The sequence below is a fragment of the Adiantum capillus-veneris genome, chromosome 21 (genome assembly GCF_014529385.1).
Source record: "Adiantum capillus-veneris isolate H3 chromosome 21, ASM1452938v2, whole genome shotgun sequence".
Taxonomy (NCBI): Eukaryota; Viridiplantae; Streptophyta; class Polypodiopsida; order Polypodiales; family Pteridaceae; genus Adiantum; species Adiantum capillus-veneris.
The window spans coordinates 31881079-31899949 of NC_140951.1; positions in this window are offsets into that span (position 1 = coordinate 31881079).

Consider the following 18871-nt stretch of genomic DNA (forward strand, 5'->3'; position numbering starts at 1 on the left):
CCTTTGAGAGAGAGCTTCTACTACCTAGAGCGAACGGAACTTCCAGCAGCTTTTACGACGTGTACGACTACCCAATAGGCTCCAGACATGAGAGGTAGGCTCACCACCTTGAGCTTTTCGCGCATGTTTGTTGTTTTGTTGCGAAAACTAGAGTAGGGTTCACACAGAAAGCGAGCGGTAGAGACCTACGGGTAGTCGCGACCACCTAACGGCTAACCCAAAATCAATGAGGCTTCATCGGAAGCTTACCATACTATAGGAGACCACTTTTGGATGACCAAAGGCAGTAGAAAACCATCGGGAAAAACCCTAATTCCTAGAGCCCCGCAAGAGGCCACCAAAACGAAAATCGGCGGAAAGGCGCCCAAATGCTACCAAAACTCATGGGTAGGAGCATCTCACCATGCTCAACATGTCTATATATCCCACATGACCATACGGTGACCCGAAGTGGCACTAAAATTCAGAAACGGCATCAGATACACAAAGCGTCAAATAGCTCTCGCGGCCAAACCGCATGTCCAGTTGCCACCAAACTTCACGAGCGGCTTTCCTAGACCATCAACAACCAAGTCCTATAGTGGTAAACCACCACAAGTCATTGATAGCATGAAAACGCAACCACGGGTGCTTCCAGAGCGACAAATTGCCAAATGGAGCTCCTGTGAAGCCAAAGTCCACAAAAACCATATGGCGAGGATCCCCAAAGGATCGTGAAGCTATGGAGAACAACATCGAGAAATTTCATCACCGAAAAGAACTCCAAAAGTCATAAAACGGCTGGGAGGCTCTGAAATCCACACAGGGAGTTTTCTTCTATCAATTTGACTTTTTTGTTGAAATAATGCTTAAAAGGGACTCAGGGGGGCTCAGGGCAGGTGCCAGTAACTCTTCCAAAATAATTTTCATTGGGAGACATCCTACGCGTAGGATATTGCAAGGCCAAAGCTGGGCACCAAACCTAACATCTGTCATCACACATAGCTTTTGAATAGCCTGTACAAGCTCTCCACCAAGTCTCATCACATTTGGGCAAAAATTGACCTCATGTGCACCAAAAAACATAAAGTCAAGGCATAGAGGTAATAATGGGCCATAGAGCTGCCAAAACTTGTCCAAATCACATGAAACTTGCATAATACATTCATGAGCACATTGCCAAGCTATCTGTGTGGTCACATGCAAAAAATGATGAAATAGACATCCTACGCGTAGGATGTCTAAATGACATTTTTGGCCCCCAGATGGTGTTTTTCAATTCCAGATCTCTTTATAGCACCTTCAAGAGCTCATATATCAAGTTTCAAGCCATTCCCATCTCTTTTGGCCCCCAACACCTCCAAGATGCACTTTTTGGGCCTAAAATCACTACACATGCTCTTACCAACACGAAATCTTGTCCAAATCAAAATCCAAGAGCAGGGCCATGCTCCACATGCCAAGAGCTACCCATAGAACAAATCTCAAGCTATTTTGATGAAAAAGACATCCTACACATAGGATGTCTCCAGCATGATTTTGAACTTTTGTCCAAGAAATGACCTCATGGGAGCCATTACCATGGTACAAGAAGCTCATATATCAAATTTCAACCCATTTGAATATCATTTGCTACCTGTTGCGGACATCCTACCCAAATTGTGAGCCTAAATCCTGAATCTGCCCAGATATGCACTTTTTGATGCCCAAACCCAATTCCAATCACATAGCCATGTTGCACAGGCCAAGCGCCACCAGCCTGCCAAGTTTCACCAAAAACTGATGAAAAAGACATCCTACGCGTAGGATGTCTAAATGATAAATTTTGGCCAGAATGATACTGTGAGCACATGCAGGGTTTCCCAAGTTCCTTTTAAGTTTTATTTTCAATTTTCAAGTCATTTGGATAGTTAAAATTTAGTTTCTCAACTGATATGGAAAAAACGCTAACTTTGGACTAGTGAGTGAAACAGGATCCATGGCAACCGCAAAATCACCGGCAAAGAAGAAAAGGATGACAATAAAAGATTACTCGGAAGAAGTGGAGCCGTTTGTCATCCCAGAAGTAACTCTAAAGACAACCAGCACCTGGATTCAGGATGACTTGCTCAAGTCCAATGACTTAAATATCTACCAAGGTGTGTTCAAGGATCCTGAAGGAAACGCAGTAGAGCTACCCATGATACCATGAGAGCTCACTGAATTTTCCAGAAGCAAGATGGGAGAGTACTTGGAGAAGATAGACCTCCATAACTATTTTAAAGCCCTAACAGCAGGAATTAACATAAAACGAGTGTGGGAATTTATAACCACGATCAAAGAAGGTGGAGTTGCCAGAGCCACAGATCTGCAGGGCAAGCCAGACACCATGATTATCATCACAGAAATGGTGGTGGCAGCTACACTAGACATCTCCAACAAAGGGGATAGTGTGACCAAGAGAAGAGATGAAGTAAAGGTGTACTCAGAAAAGAAGAACAATTACACCTTTGAAGACATTACAAACCCTAAAGTGGCTGTCATGAGCCAGCTCTACAACTAGTATTTCCATATGTGTACAAAGCGGCCACAGAAGTACAGAATTCCGCCTGGAGCTATTGCTACCACCTTCACCTGGGAAATGCAGAAGAGCAAGCCAAAGGTGATCAACTATGCTGCCTATATCCATGACAATCTGGTGAAGATGGGCAACAAGAATCCCACCTACATTGTGCCAGGTGAACTGATAACAAAAGTGGTTTATGGATCATTGCAAGCCAAGAGAAGATGGCCTGAACCTCCATCACAGAATGAATGGCTAAGGCTCAAATAAGATAAAGAGGATCCACCTTGAGCATGAGCTCTAGCTGATATCCGATCACTATATGGTGATGCAGGTATGGAGATATTGAAAGATAATAAACCTTTGTCATTAAAGACTTTACCTTCATTTATTGGCAACTGTGAAACCATATCAGAGGTGAAGAAAGTATCATCTGAATGGAAGGCTAATCCTAAGATGATGGATACCAAAACTCTTCATGAGCTGATGTCATTGCCTATCCACTGTACGCTAACTCTATTAGAGTTAGCTAACACCTCTCCCCAAATATGAGGTCTTACATGTAGTAACTTTATCAGGGTTCCTGCATGTAAGACCTCATCTTTGGGGAGAGGTGGGAAAAAAATTGGAGAAAATAGGGCTGGTAATTCCGTCAGCAAATGCTTCTCCAAAAACGCTGAATACCCAAATCTTGAAACAAACTAAACATGAGCTAGTACCAGTGAACAAGGTAAGAGACTATTGTGAAGGTGAGAAAGGAAATATGACCCTGCCTATGGAGTACAAAGACGTTGGATAGTGGAGCCGGAATAGCCATAGCCACCAAAGCACTGTGGGAAAAATGGGGAAAACCTGTTCTTTGAAAAACTAGAATGAAACTTCAATTAGTGGATGGGTATCTAGAGAGACCTATTGGAATTTTGGAGTAGATCGTAGTAACCTCTTGCAGACTTGCATATGAACACACATTCGCTATTATGAATTTCGATGAGAGCAACAATTTTGATATCATATTGGGTAGACCATTTATGCGTCAGCTCAAAATAGTACAAGATTGGGATTACGACTATATCTACCTAAGAAACAAGAATGTCACTACAAAAATCAGTGTCGCGGACCATCGTTATAGAGATGTGGAGCGAGCCCCAGGGGAGGAACTAAACTCCAGAACTAACCAAGAAGGAGAAATACCGGCTTGGCTACAAAACAAAGATCACAATTGGACAGGTGAAGCTTTTGAGGGTGGTAGTTTAAAAAAAGAGGATTGCATTCATGATAGGTCAACACAAGATGAGGCATATGTACCAGAGCCGTTTCCAGAAGAGAGGTTTGAACCTTTTGGATACCATAGTAGATACTGGTCACTCTTGATGTGTGCGTGAATGCGGTGACCCTGACCAAATTCTCTGATGAGGAGGGACATGACATCATTCTGTTCCAGATGATGAGAGTCAGTTGTAATCCAAAATCAAAATTGGAAGTCCCTCACAGGGAAGGGGTTACAGATTGCCGACGCATAGTGGATGAGATCCCAGTAAAGGATCTTGACCAAACCGATGAGGAAACATTCTAGGACTCCACGGATAGCTGTTAGAGGACAACGCAGACGGCAAGCTTTCGAGTAGTGCAGATCAGGACATCAAACAGGAGGATTGACAAGTAATCTACTATGATTTTTCCAAACCAAAATCCTCGAAGACAGCGTAGATATCAAAATAAATGCATGAACAAACAAAACAAAATTATTGGTTGAAGCAACCAATTTCCTTAAAGATGGGATATCAAAGAATTACATGAAACCCAACTCACTCAAAACCAAATTGAAAAAGAAGAACAAACAAAAACCAAAAACGGAAAGTATTTTTGAAAAAGCAACGAAGTTATCCAAAAACAAGTACAATAAATTGAAACAAGTTTTGAAAGAAGTTTGGACAACAGAGTTGGAAACTAATGATGAATCAAACAATGATAAGCTTGATGCACCTTCCCACTACAAAAGGTACACTATTCAAGATAGAAAAATTGTGGTGCAAAAATTCAAACGAGACCCAAAAAATCCTAGAACTTCATATGATGGGCCTAGAAAAGCCAAATGCATAAACTTAGTAGAACCAGGCAAGGAACCTAAATTGGCATACATTGCCACGGACCTCACAGAAAAAGAAGAGAAACTTCTGATAGAGACACTCAGACAATATAAAGACGTGTTTGCTTTGTCATACAAAGACCCGAAGGGGATAGACCTAGAGATTTATCAACACACACTATCCCTTAAAAGCGATGCCAGACCATGCAGACAACGTCCTTATACGTACGATGAGTCCTTTACGAAGAAAATTAAGGAGGAGATGGACAAACCAAAGGATGCTGAGTTTATCTATGAGATTGAACACACCAATTGGGTGTCCTCAATTGTACTAGTACCCAAAAGGAATGGAAAACTGTGTGTCTATGTTAACCTCAAACAGATAAATGCTGCTACCATTAGGGACAATTATCCACTACCAATAATAGATCATGTTATTGAGAGAGTTGCGGGGAAGGAGGCCTATAGTTTTCTTAATGGGCTCTCAGGCTACAACCAGTTAACCATTAAAGAAGAAGATCAACATAAGACAGCTTTTGCAACACATTGGGGCATATTTGCATACAGGGTAATGCCTTTTGGCTTGACAATGTACTTGCCACTTTTCAAAGACTAATGAGTCATGCATTCAAGGAATATCTAAGAAAAATTTTAGCATACGATGCATATTAGCCCAGCCAGGAGATAAGAAAATGGATTTTCCCATTTGCTACTCTAGTAGGTAGCTAAAACACATGGAGAAAAATTATGCCACTACGGAAAGAGAAGGTCTAGGAATGATATATTTTTTCAAAAAATTTAGACACTACCTTCTTGCAAACAAGTTTGTTTTCTTCGTAGATCACCAAGCACTGTTATATTTGGTAAACAAACCTTGTAACATTGGAAGGATTGTTCGTTGGTTTATACCATTGCTTGAGTTTGAATTCACAATAGTTGTCGTAAAAAAGGAAACTACACACACACACACACGAGCACATCATCTTTCGAGAATTTTTCATGCAGAATCACTTGCAGGTATTGATGATGATCTTCCATATTCGTACCTATTTAACATTGAAATGGTCCCGAGGTGGAGTGAAGAGGTCGTCCCTCTACTCACAATCGGATCATTACACGTGGAAAGACAACCATCAATAATACATCAAACAAGAAATCTCCAGCTTTTAACAGGACGATTGTACAAGCACCAAAAGGATGGGATTTTGAGATAATGTGTACATCCGGATGAATATGAATACTACTTCAAACAAGCTCATGTACAAAATACGGGGTTTCACAATGGAGAAATGCAAACCTACCAAAGACTAAAGAGACTAGAAGTCTACTGGAAAAACATGGAAAACAACGTCCATACTTATGTAAAATCATGTGATATGTGTACAGAGAAACCTCCAGTGGAACACGCCACCCTATTTCCAGTAGTACAAGCACCCAAATGGAGTACTCACATAACCGAGTACTTAAAAAAGAAGACGTTCCCAAAGGGATAGGGTAACATAAGAATGAGAAAATGATAGAAAAAGAAGCGAAACATTATCTACTAATCGCAAACCAACTGTATAGGTGGGGAAAGGATGAACAACTACAGTTGTTTGCTACCGAAAGCGAATATTTCTTTATCCTAGAACAAGCACACTCAAGCCAGCTACGGGGACATTTCTCTGCTAATAAACTGACAAAAGCTAGTACTTCATTAAGACATATGGTGGCCAACCCTATATAGGGATGCAGAGGTCTATGTCAAACGATGTGATGAATGTCAATGCACAAAAACCACCCCTACGAAGAGATGAAATTCCATTATGGCCAATGATGGGAGTACATGCTTTTTCCAAATGGGAGATCAAATTTATTGGCCCCATCATACCTCCTTCATAAAGGTCGCACACATAGAAACAGATTACATGACTAAATTGGCAACATAGAAAAACAATGCACGCACTACGGCTCAGTTCCTTTTCAAACATATCTTTACCAGATATGGTCTACCCATTGAATTAGTGAGTGATAGAGGAACACACTTTCTAAAGAACATCATTGAAAGCTTACTTGACAAATCCATGGGTGATCCATCGCAAATCAGCACCCTATCACCCACAAGCTAGCGGACAAGCAGAGAGCACCAATAAAATCTTATGCACGGTGCTCACCAAAATAGTCAGCAACTCAAGGAATGATTGGGATCAAAAGCTACACACTTCATTATGGGCTTTTAGAGTAGCTTTTAAAACTTCCATCAAGACCACTCCTTTTAACCTTGTGTTTAGGATTAATGCAATTCTACCCATGGAATTCTTACAAACACTACAGGTTGCAACACAATTAGGATGGTGGGACACGAGCTATCAGAGAGACTAGACACGTTGGAGCAATTAGATGAAACTAGATTGAGAACGGTAGCCAAGATATATGCTTAAAATAAACAAATGAAAGCTTTCCATGATAATAGGATTAGGTTTTGGTGTATACACTTAAACAACACTCCAAAAAACTAAAAAAGCGAGGGATGGGGTCTTTTGTAATACATGATATATCACAAAGTGGCACCATCAAAATTGAAACATTGACAGGTGAAGAGATGCCTAATTGGATGAGTGGCTACAGATTAAAGAAATATCTTCTTTTGCTGACACTAGAAGAACTCCAAACAATACATGTGGTAGCTCATCGCAGAAGGCGAGCCCATGACATCCGGGAACAAGCACAACAAGAAGCCAAAATCAGAATATTAAAGCGGAAGGAGTGGCCAAACCTTCAGAGAAATAAACAATAGAAAAATTGTACCAATTTCCCTCAAATAGCATCCATAAAAATGGAGGCTACATGATTAGGTGGCATAGATCTACACATTATGTTGCAACTTGCAGATGGCACCACAGAGTGGGCATTAGTGGACACATGGGCGAGAGAAAATGTTGTCAACTACTCCAATATCATGAAACTATCAAAGGAACCTCTAATGCCAAATATTGTGGGGTTCAAAGTGGCAAACAAAGGCACAATATATAGCCTAGGACATGTCAATTCCAATAACTGTTGATGGAAAAATTTATGCTCATTAGTTTCATGTAGTTGAGGATAAGGATCTTAATGAAGCAGTTATTCTAGGAGTGCCATGGATGTGCACTTATCAAGACACATCAAATTGGCACGATAATAACTTGCAGCTAAGGCAAGATGACTAATCTTTTGCCACACCATTTGTACAATCACATTATGTATGATAATCTCTCCAATCAACACCTGCTCCAATCCAGTGATGTTCTCAAACGGTGGTCAAGCAAATCTGGGTAAAAAACTCTATTATGTAAACTAATCCAAAGAGATTATAGATACCCGAACGACATGTCAATGCACATCCACCCATCATGGATCAATAGAAACCCACCCTCAACAAACCACCTAAGGCTTTTGAAAAGCAACCTAGGCCAATCCAATCTCAACATAGACAACCAAAAGAAGTCCAGTGGGAATGGAAACCGGAACCGCCTCCCTCACTGGATGTCTCGACCCTAAAGTCCACATCAAAGAAATTTCAGTGGTGGCGACCAAAATAGAGCCCTCAATCACCAAACAATGCAGTGTCACAACTTCTAGAGGCCACTATCAAACAAAGAGCACATCTTCTACAATTACTTTTGTTCAGATTAGGTAGTTTCAACCTAACCTTACCATCAAAAGCCACTGAACTTATTGTTCAAAACCCATATCTTGCACAACACTTTGTTACCCCATGCATATCCTCAATTTGCATCATAGAGCCACAATATACGGCTATGCATAGACACATACTTTGTACCAATGCACTTTGACACACGTTCGTTTGGGACAACTGAGAGATACCCCTCCCCAGGGTTCTATGCACAAAATAAACAATTTACATTTTTATACAATTTTTAATATACATCAGAGTTGGAGAAGCATTTGCATAGGGGGAGAATTCTCAGTGCCTGACCAAGCATGGATTTTAGGCCATGAGCCATACTGCATCCAGAGGTACCTAGCGACTAGTGCTACCCCTGAATGGGTGTTATGAATGAAAGCATACTCGAGAAAAATATAACATTGTGGAGGTTGAATATATGTGTACACCGCATTGCGGGAAGCGAGAGAGAGAGAGAGAGAGAGAGAGAGAGAGAGAGAGAGAGAGAGAGAGAGAGAGAGAGAGAGAGAGAATATAGTGGAAGGTAAAATAGAGTGAATAGAGACATGAGAAGATGACAATAGAGAATCTTTGAATGCCCATCTAAATGGAATAGGAAACCATGTATTAATGAAATGACAAAATTTGGGTATACCATAACATCAAAAAGTTTATGACAAAACAACTATTAGAGCACCGGACCTTTTGTAGGGATTGACCAGTCCACCCATCCACTTCCATTCTACTACAAACAGAGAGAATTTCTCTTTGTCATAATGAGACAAAACACATTCAACCTACCTGAGCCAGACATAGACTGAGGCCGCTTTGCCTCCCTCCATGAACCCAAGCTTTGAAAGGATCCCAAATACCACCAGGTGGTAGAGGGTATCAACACCAATCATACGAGTTTAGGCACCATGCCTCTTCGATGCCCAGCACCGGGTGCTTAGGCAAAGACAAGGCAAGATCCCCGACGCGTTAGCCGTGTAGGTCATTCAACCCCCGATGCACTAACCATGTAGATGAGTCTAACAAAAAAGAAGAAGACCTAGGCAACACCCCCGATCCAGCAAAGCCGCAGGTCGGCGAACCTTTAGTCTAAGGCTAATCCATGTAGGTGATCCTAGTCTTGTAGCGATGCTGCCATGAGAAACATAACAAATGAGTCCAATCACAATAGCACTTCCCACATGCACAAACAATCCTTTTCCAAACAGTTAGACTATACAGGGTCTCTAACCTTACACGTCTACCATAAATCATCTTCATCACTTCATGATCCAATCCAAAAACTATAAACCATAATCCGATCATATCACACGGGTGAGCACTGCACCCTACTTGGGTGAGGCATGACCAATCCTACATAACCACTTTAGAGCATAACATGGCTGCAAAAATTTTGGCAGCATAACTTAATCCAGAAAAAAAACCATAAGGCACACCGGCTTCCACCATAAAATTTCAACCATAATCCATGAGGGAATCTTAGCCCTTAACCATAAATCATAATCACACTGAACCAACTCCCACACTTGGAGTTTGACCCATCTCCTGCTACTATCAATCGGAGTCTACACACATGTGATCCTTAAGATGTGATTATTTCATGCATAAAAAGAGTCTAACCATCAACTAATCATGTTATAAATATCAAATTTTGACCACATCCAATCATGCAAAGTTGAAGCATCACATCTGCACTTCACCACTCTAGCACATAGAGCTAGTTTTGACCCAGAAAGGTGGAAAGCAGTCATAACCATGCATATGAGGCATCCACATCAATCCATGAGTTCCCATACATCATATGATAACATTCCAACACCATAAACATGATGCAAAACAACTCAGACCTTTAGGTCAACCATAAACCATAACTTCAAACATATGCCAAAAAACAATTTTTTTGACATTTTTGAGAGCATGCAAATGAAACTGTTTAACCTCAAAATAATGCATCAAGTTCAGATCCATAATATAGACTATCACTTCATCACATCAGTTTGACCATATGGTACTCACACAACAAACGGTAACCCCGAAAGAAAGTCCCTTTATTCATATCTGCCTATGCAGTTCGGGATGTTTAACAATATACTCCCATGTAAGTTTATGGCCATATAATAATTTAAATCAACTCACCAAAACAAACCATAAAACATATCAAAATTTCTCGGTTAACTCACGACATCATATGGTATCCCCCCTTGATAGTACTCCTACGCATGTAAGTCAAACCAATAATAGAATGATTAATAACTCGCATTTCCAAAGTGATAACGGAGACCTAAATTCATGTATCATCAAGTTTCACCGGGATTTTCAATTGGTTAGGTGGGCTTGCCCATTGGGTGAATCTATATAGTGGTTCTCCAAGGAGCCTGGAGTCAAAATATTTGGTTGTGTAGTGGGCAACAAACTATTTCTTGACCATACTCCTTAGCTCATGCGTGTTTTTCACATGACACCAAAGAGAGAAAATTTTCTAAATGATGTTTTTTATCTTTGATATAGAGGTTTTGGGCTGATTCATAATGGTTTGTGATTTATGACCAAAATAGTGTTCCTACCGTATCTATGACGTGAAACAAAAAATGATTTTTATGCACGTGCATGATCATAAACGCATCATGTGCATAAATCAGCCTCTTAAACATGATGATAAAATCATGAGGAAACTTTGTATGTACTTGATTAATCCATACATGCACTTGTATGTGAAAAAACAATCACCGAGAGGGTGACTACGCAGAAAAAACGACATAGAGAGTAAGAAATGATGACTATGGAGTTTAGAGTTTCTCAATGTACTTTAGAATGAATCTGGGGCTGTCAAAAGTCTTCTTGATTTGCCGCAAGAGAATGGTGATGAGAGATATGTAGAGGTATCTGCCACAAAAGCTTTCAGAGAACGTGTACACCGTGAAACGAGAAAGAAGATAATAAGCAAGTAGAGAGAGAGTATCCTTCTTCTTCCCAAGAAAGAGAGAAGAGCTTATGGAGATGGTGATGAAGAGCTTGCACCACTCCATATAATAGATAGGTAATTCTGACGTGAAGGCAAGAGAGCTTCCGTGTCTGAGAGTGTATCTATGTGTATCCAAAGTGAAGGGAGAGAGGTCTTTATATAGGCTCTCAAGGCCAAAATCACAAACCAAGAATAGAGTGATCAAGGAGAGACAAGTTCGCGCACATTTGCGACTTTTTTTCCCCCTTGGGGACACAAATTTCAATGCACAATTTAGAGACTCTAAGAAGAAGCTTGGCTTCCAAGAAAGAGTTCTTAACTAAGCTCCTCCTCTCTTTTCTAAAAAGACTCTTTCTTTCCTAAAAACAGGCCTTTGCTTTTTGGTGGTCAACTCTTCCACTTACCATTCAATTTTTACAGCAAATTGACCATCCGAGCAGTATCTGGCCAACTAATGGAAACCATAGCTAAACTATGCTACACCGTAATACCCTGATATAATTGTGACTTTCCAATATTGTCAATCAAGCATCTTACGTCAAAATTCGGTGAAATAGATATTGAAAGTTATTTTTCTTATTTTTAGAAGAGACCCAAAAATTGGGGATCCTCGCTCTAGGAAGTGGGAGAACGCAGCAAGATACTCATCATTAACCCTACAAGAACACTTGTATATGCTCCACATCGCACCAACATTACCAAACACAACAGATCAGACTAGATCAAAGTCACAAAATCTAAAAGTTTTCTATGCCAATGGGGGAGTTTAAAACTTACCCAAACCCAAAAACTTTTCATCAACAGACCCCTGGTAATAGGTAGAATCACTGGGTGAAAAAATAGTTGCAAAAGGTGGTGGAACATGGATCAGGATCCATGTTTTTCAAACCCTAAAATCAGAGAAAATTTCACAGTAGCATCCCCATATGGCACCCAAAAACAACCTCCACTAGTTGAAATTTCAAAATGCTTCCCAACATGGATCGTGATCCATGTACCTTGATGACAAAATCAGGGCAGGAATTGTTCACTAGATGGGGGATGCAAAAGTATAACTAACTATGCAAAAATAGTCACAAAAAGGGGTTTTAAAATCATCAAACCCTGATGGTTTGTTACCTTTTAGTATGAAAATGGTCATTTGGCAGTAATCAAAGAAAAAATGGTTGATTTCTAGAAAAAACATATGGAGTAGGGTTAGGAGAAGGATATGAATCTACCCTACTAGCCAAAGCGGCAATCAAAACATCTTGGGGCTTTATTCCAAAGCCGGTCTCGAAGAGGGTGAAACACAAGGATCAAGGAGATGTAACATTAAAGGTCTAATTGTACGCAAAGAAAAAGAGTACCTACAAAGTTGTACAGATTTATTGGACAATTTTCCCATTCAGATGGATCCGAAAACTCATGAAAGTTGGTGTGGAGATAGGTAAAGCCGTGATTTTCAGACACAAATCATCCAGAATCAAGGCAATAACAGATGTTAATGGAAGGAAGTGCTCAAAAGTGGTTCCAAAAAACCAATATGGTCAAGATGGAAAAACATGGCCATGAACTGGGAAATTGAGTAAACACAGGAGAAACACGTCCAAATTTGAAAATATTTCACCAGTGTGCTAAGAAGACCCATAGGAACATGTGTGTAAAAGTCTATACCAAAATCCCTCCCACCAACATGGATTGCGATCCATGTACCTTTTTGCCCAACCAAAGAAAAATTCATATCATCTAGCTCAGAGTATCAAACAAAGCCTAGCCATGAAGTGTCAAGTCATTAAGATTCCAAAATCCACATCAAAATGCCAAATTTCTCTAAGTTTGAAGATGATTTTCAAAAATTGACCTAAGTACCAAACCAATGATCCAAATCTCAAAACATTTGGACCAAGGCACTATCTTCATGATCCCTACCAATAGGTATCATCAGATCTTCAATATGTTTCCCAACATAAATCACGATCCATGTTCCTCAAACCCTAAAACTAGAGAAATTTGCACAATAGGTTCCTCATAAACCTAGGAACAACCTCCACTGCAAGATGCTTCCCAACATGGATCGTGATCCATGTACCTTTTTGCCAGAATTCATATGTTACCTTATGCCGTTGTGCATTTAGTATTCCTAAATGCACTGGTAAAATTTGATCAAATTTGAAGTAGTTTTGACAAAGTTATGCTCATTTTTCATTTTATGGTCAAAGTTTGCGTTTTCTTCAACTTTTCAATAGTTTTGATCGATTGCTAAATCATGTTTCCAATCTGAAACTGACCTCAAGATTCCTCGAAGAAAAGAACAACGGGAGTGGGGAGCAGCTCCATATGAGATCACAAATATATCCTCAAATGAGAAGGCCCATATCACAGAATAGGTGCTCGAAGCAATGCCTGTTAATATATTCATTGAAAGATTTGAAGCTGATGGAGAGATAGTAAAGAGCACCATTTTTCCAAGGGAATTGTGGGCACTACACTAGAAGTTCAAAATGCAAGCTAGGGAGAGGGGTTTACAATTGGAAATCTTTCTACGACTACTACCATGGGGAACAGATTTCAAAAGAGCTCATGAACTCATAAGCTCAATTTCAGTACAATGGGGAAGCCACTCTTGCGGGAAAAGATGGAGCGACAGTGAAAGTTAAAGCAGTGCAAAATAATCAATGAAGCTCTCCATCTGCAATAGGTAACACACAATCTCTTGCAAAAGACAAAAGCAATAGATAATGACAAAGCCTTTTTGAAGAAAAGAGGACACAAGTTGACGTATCAAGATTTGATCTACTCGAAGACAGAATTGCCGTTGTGCCTCATATCGCAACACTTCAAAATACAAAAGCCACCAAGATACATTGAACCACTTTTGCACATGGCAATGGTAATGGCAATGGGGTTAACAGCAAGAAGAGTGTTCAATTGTGACTTTGGCAACTACCTCCTTGCAACATAGTGGAAGCAAATCTTAAGGGTAGCCAAAAGAGCAAGACCTACATGAACGCGACACGAGTCACCTACCAAGCACTGGGAATGATTGATGATCTACCACCAAAAAAATCACAGCTAGATTTGATCCAAAAATCCAAAAGAGCAGTAAAGCCGGTAGCAGTACCATCCACCAGGCCAAAACCAGAGGTCAAAGAAACAAGGCGGAGCTCAACAAGAACTGACACTGACAGTGAGAAGACGGAGCTCGATGCAAGGAAGCAGGGTCTGAAGAAAGGGATATTCCCTCCGAATACCAATCTTTAGACGAGGAACATGTGGGTGAGTTTTCAATTGGATACACAATACTGAAGAAGAGAACAACGCGAGCGACCTCTAGGCCATCCGAGTAGCCCAAGCTAGAAGAACAATGGAAGAAGTGCAGGTGCAAAGAGAGAAAATCCGCCAAGAGAAACACGAGGAAGAAAGAAGTAAGGTATGGCAAAAAAGCAGAAGAAGAAGAAGATGTATCTTTACTGCACAAAAAAACAGCAGCTCTAGAACGGATTAAGCAACACAAAAGACAGGAAGCGGAGGAGAATATGAACATTGCCAGGAAAAATGTGGCAACGGATCTAGAATGAGCTCAAACAAAAAATGGAACAAAGAGAAAGAGAGGATGCAAAGCGGCCACGCATCAATGATCTCAAATCATTCAATGAATCAACCAAGGCCAAGGAAAAAGATGAAAACCAAGAAGAAAAGGGTGAGTAGGACATGCTTCACCAGTGAGCATATGATTTTGAATTACCAAAAGACAAAGAGTTACCTTCAGAGACTGGAACAAAAAAAAGACAAGAAGTTGTAGATCTTCCAGAACAAGCGGCAAAAAAAAGTGTTGTCACAAAAGATATCAGATCAAGAAAAAGAGAGAGAACCGCTAGAAACTACTACAGCTCTAGTTTCTCTTGAAGTACTGAAAACAAAGGAAAGAACGACGGATGAGGCTAGAATCTCGAATCAGGGTCAAACAAGTCATAAAAAATCAAGATCTCCTCGTTTGCAAGCGGTGATAGATGAGGGAGACAAAATGATCAGGTCATTCGACATTGATGCACATTTAGGCTAGAGAAATCTCCATTTCCAATGCCAAAGAGCTCTCTACAACTTGCACAAACTAGAGCTGGAGGACACCAAGAAAGAGGCAACAAAAGCAGCAGAAAACACGCTGCAGTTACAAAACAAAATAGAGGAGTTGCAAAAAGTCCAGCTGCAACTCCAATTAGAGTTACAAAGGGAACAAGAGAACGTTACCTATTACTACGAGGAGGTCCAACAGTTTGATGAGGCCAACAATACTCTGCAGGTTGAGCAACAAAGACTAGAGGAAGATCTAGTTAGGGAAAGAGAACAGAGTGAAAAGCTTCAAGATTCCTATGCGTGGTCAACAAGACTCTGACCTAGATTTTATCCGCCTTGCAGGAGACACGAAGCTCCTCAAGCATGATAGCTGGATCAACCTCACTGAAAAAACAGGTCCAAGATCTAAAGGAGGCCCTTTCTCAAGAGAAATACGACAGACAAATCATGACAACAAGGCATAGAGCATTGCAGAAAGCTAAAGACAAGGAGATTGAAAATTTGAGAAAGCAGCTGGTAGAGGCACATGGAGATTTGGATACTCTAAAGACAACACAAGCAAAGCACAAACATACAGCCCCAGTGGAGTTTGAGCAAACAAGAGAACTTGAGAATTTCACTTTTGAAGCTCACCAAAGCCACCTGCCCTTGAGCCAAACAAAAGAGGGGATTACAAGGATGTTCCCGTCACTGTGCAACAAATTCAGACTATCATTGACACTCCACCCCTGTGGAAAAATAAATGGTTCGAGCAGCGACCAACAGATGAAACATACTATATAAATGCTCCACAGCTTCTCAGGATCGACCCAACTTACTGTCCCGCTTACAGACAAAGATCTTGGGGAAGCTTTTACTCATCAAAGCAAAAGATCGGTAGTGTTGAACTACCCGGTCATAACAAAGCAAGCAATAACAATCCCTCATTAGAAAAGTATATGGCTCAAACGCTCAAGGGGGTCATCAACATGATGAAGGAGACACTAGATCTCGCATGCTAGATGCTCGTGAAAATTGCCAAGATGCTAATCACCTTCATAATGGCATTCAATGATATAGAGGTAGTGGAGCATCCCTTGCAGGTTTTTTTGGAAGGCACAAGAGGGCCCTGCTGGAATATGGAGACAGAAATCCTAAGCAAAAATGTCATCATGGGATTATATGCTAGAGTCATGTTCCTGCCCTCCCATTACATGCAAACCTTTAAGGAGGCAATCATGACCAGATTCTTTGAGGTAGAATCCTCTATGTTTAATCCCATGACCAAAGATCTGCCAGCCCAGCACATAGCCTACGAGAGCACTCTCAGCAATAATCCTTCAGAGAGTTGGCAACATGGGGATCAAGGCAAGGGCACAAAAGTTCAAGCACCTCACTGGGATGATAGAAAAGAGACCGATCAATTACTAACAGTCAAAGATAGATTGCATGAGGACGTTCAATGAATAGGAAGGGGGAATGTTTGGTGGACACAACGGACTGACACGTAAAAGACAAAAATACATCAAACCTTTTTGTACTCGCTCATTTTTTTCAAAAGAAGCGATGTAATTCTGCTAATGAGGATTCCCAATTGTAATATATTTTGTCATGTCCTCTTGGCCTCTCTTAGTCTACACACCTTGTAAATGGCCGAATGACCATGCGAAAGTCCCCTTAGCTCTTAAGTCAAAACCCTTAGTTTGAAACAACACAAGATCATTATCTTTGAGAGGATTGGACGTCGATTGTGAGAGCTTCTTGCTGCTATAGCTTGTAATCCGCTTTTCTCCTTGTTTGGTAATAAAAATTCAATTCCAAATAGCACATTGTGTTCCTTGTCTCTTGCTCTACAATTTAAGTGTAATCATTTTCAAATCTATTGTGGTTTGTGACGTCTTGTCTGTGAGCTAAATGCATTGATTTGAGGTCTTAAATGGTTGTTTTTTTATGTTTTGACCTTGGATAAGTGTTTCTATGCTTAAGGGGGAGCTTTCCGTGTAGTTTTGTTTCAGTTTTTTTCACATTTTTTGTGATGGATTGTGATTCATGTACCTTCCCAGCAAAACTTGGTAGGATTGGGACCTTAAGTGTTGTAATACCTCTCCTTAAGTTTTGTTGCATTAAAAATTTGTTTGGATGTTGAAAAGGTGTGATAACCTAGAGCGGTGAGATTGGACATAGATTGATTTTCTGACTAGGAAGTGGTTTATTTGATTTTTTTGTAGTATGAATAGCCCTCTGAGTTCACTTTGATGAGATTGACACTCTCATTAAGTGTCGGTGCCCCATCCCAAGTTTCTTCCTTGCATATTGACATTATGTTAGTACAAAAAGCTATGTTGTAGACGTCCGTCGCAGTTGCTAACACTCGTACCTTATGTTGCCAAGGTGACTGTGGGGCCGGAAGGCTTCTTTAAAAGCTTGCATATGGTAGCTTAATAAGAACCTTAGCGTTTGGTATAACAGATGTAACACCTTTCGGGATGGCTAATATATAGGCATTGACCAATAAAGACGAGATTATTACCCGTTGGTCCTGATCTCCGTGCACCTCTTGATCGATGTGTGCGAGAATCGGGCATGGCTAGAGGATGTGAGGTTGTTAGAGCTAGCAACAAATAGTAGAAAAACCAAAAGCTGACTTAGAAAACACAACCGTCTTTAGAAGCGACTTGTGTACTTTAAAAACTCAAAAGGACTTTGACAAACTAAGTAAAATAACGCAATCAGACTTCAATAGCACACACAGACTTCAAAAACGCAACCAGATTTCAAAAACAGACGTATGTCCAATCCTACTATAAAGGCATTAACCAATAAAGACAAGATTATTAGCCGGTGCTCATGATCTTTGTGCACCTTTAGACCAAGGAGTGTGGGGATCAGGCATGGCTAGAGAATGTGAGGTTGTTAGAGCTAGCGGCAAACACTATAAAAACCACAAATGGACTTAAAAAATACAACTATCTTCAGAAGTGACTTTTGTTCTTCAAAAACGCAAAATGACTTTGACAAACAAAGTAAAATAACGCAATCGGACTTCAATAGTGCATACAAACTTAAAAAACGCAAATAGATTTCAAAAACATACGTATATCAAATCCTAATATATTGGCATTGACCAATAAAGATAAGATTATTACCCAGTGGTCCCAATCTTTGTGCACCTCTAGACCGAGGTGTGAGGGAATCGGGCATGGCTAGAGAATGTGAGGTTGTTAGAGCTAGCGACAAATAGTAAAAAAACCTCAAACGGACTTCAAAAACGCAATACTCTTCAAAAGTGACTTGTGTACTTCAAAAACGCCAAAAGACTTCAACAAAAAAAGTAAAATAATGTAATCAGACTTTAATAGCGCACACAGACTTAAAAAATGCAAACATATTTTAAAAACAATCTTATGTCAAACCCTAATATACAGACATTGACCTATAAAGAAGAGATTATAACCCGGTGGTCTTGATCTCCATGCACCTCTAGACCAAGGTGTGTAGGAATCGGGCATGGCTAGAGAATGTGAGGTTGTTAGAGCTAGCAGCAAAAAGTAAAAAATTTGCAAAATGGACTTAAAAAAGGCAACAGTCTTTAGAAGTGACTTGTGTACT